Source organism: Canis lupus, chromosome 20 (assembly GCF_048164855.1).
Source record: "Canis lupus baileyi chromosome 20, mCanLup2.hap1, whole genome shotgun sequence".
Taxonomy (NCBI): Eukaryota; Metazoa; Chordata; class Mammalia; order Carnivora; family Canidae; genus Canis; species Canis lupus.
The window spans coordinates 27,345,298-27,347,106 of NC_132857.1; the positions used below are offsets into that span (position 1 = coordinate 27,345,298).

The 1,809-nt window shown below is 30.3% G+C and overlaps 1 non-coding gene across 1 annotated transcript; it reads left to right on the forward strand.

The window, feature by feature from the left end:
- The first annotated feature begins 456 nt into the window (after positions 1-456).
- On the forward strand, positions 457-560 carry LOC140612197 (U6 spliceosomal RNA). The gene has a single exon (XR_012013502.1). It is a non-coding gene; the product is annotated as a U6 spliceosomal RNA (small nuclear RNA).
- Positions 561-1,809: the final 1,249 nt, after the last annotated feature.

A 1,809-nucleotide genomic window follows, 5' to 3' on the forward strand; every position in this document is an offset into this window, starting at 1 on the left:
AGTGAAACTTGCAAATTCCAAAGATTAAGAGAAAATCCTTAAAGCAGGGAGAGACAAGAGATTCCTAACTTATATGGGGAGAAATATTAGATTAACAGCAGACCTCTCCACAGAGACCTGGCAGGCCAGAAAGGGCTGGCAGGATATACATAATCTTTGCAAGTGTGCATGGACCATTTATTTGGATAAACCATATTCTGGACCATAAAACAAGTCTGTATATACTTTAAAGGATTCAAAGAATATGGAAGTTGTTCTCTGTCACAAAGGCATTATATTAGAAATCAACAACAGAAAGATATTAAAATTTCCCAAATATCTGGAAAATAACATGCTTATAAGTAATATATGAAATAAAGAAATCAAAAGTTAAGTTAGAAATTTAACCACCATATTGTTATAACTAATAAATTCAGTAAAGTTACAAGATACAAAATCAATATATAAAATGTTTTGGTGCTTGTTCTAGCAGCACATATTCTAAAATTGGAACAATACAGAGATCAGTATGGTTCCTGCACAAGGATAACACACAAATTCGTGAAAGTATTCCATATAAAAAAAAAATCTTATGTATTTCTATATGTTAATAACAAACTACCAAAAAAAGAAATAAAAAATAACTCAATTTACATTGTATCAATAAGAATAAAATACCTAGGCATAAATTTAACTAAAGAGATGAAAAACTATATTAATGAAAGATATTGAAGAAGGCACAAATAAATGAATATATTCCATGCTCACATGGATTAGAATTAATATTGTTAAAATGTCCATACTTCCCAAAGCAATCTACAAATTCAATACTGTTCCTATCAAAATTCCAGTGGCATTTTTTTACAAAAATAGACCAAAAAATCCTAAAATTTGTATGGGATCACCAAAGATCCCAAAGATAGCCAAAGCAATCCTGAGAGAGAAGAACAAAGCTAGAGGGGTCACACTTCCTGATTTCAATCTATATTACAAAATTATAATTATGAAGCTACAGTATAGAATAGGCATAAAAACAGACACATATATCAATGGAATAGAATAGAAAACCCAGAAATAAATCCACACATATTTGGTCAAGTAACTTATGACAAAGGATCGAAGAATAGACCATGGGAAAAGACAGTTTCTTCAGTAAATGGTATTGGGAAAACTGGATAGCTACATACAAAAGAATGAAACTCAACCACTAATCCTATACACAAAAATTAATTCAAAATGGATTAAAGATTTGAACCTAAAACTTAAACTCCTAGAAGAAAGTGTAGATTGTAAGCTCTTTAGCATCAATCTTGGTGATAATTTTTTGGATTTTTTTGGATCTGACACCAAAAGCGAAGACAACAAAAACAAATATAAACAAATGGAACAACATTAAGGTAAAAAAGCTTTTACACAACAAAGGAATCAACAAAATGAAAATGCAACCTACCAAATGGGAGAAAATATTGCAAATCATGTATCTGTAAGGAGTTAATCTCTAAAATATATGAAGAACTCATACAATGAGTCCTTTATATGACAACAATTGATGACAAACAATCCAATTAAAAAATTAACAGAAGACCTGAATAAACATTTTTTTTTTCAAGAAGACATACAACAGGTAATAAAAGGCAGTCAACAGCACAAATTATCAGGGAAATTCAAATCAAAACCACAGTGAGCTATTACCTCACACCTGTTAGAATGACTATTATCAAAAAGTCAAGAAATAAGTGTTGGTGAGGATGTGGGAGAAAAAAAAAGAATATCCTTGTGCACTGTTGGTAGGAATGTAAATTAGTATAGCCATTATGAAAAACAGTATGG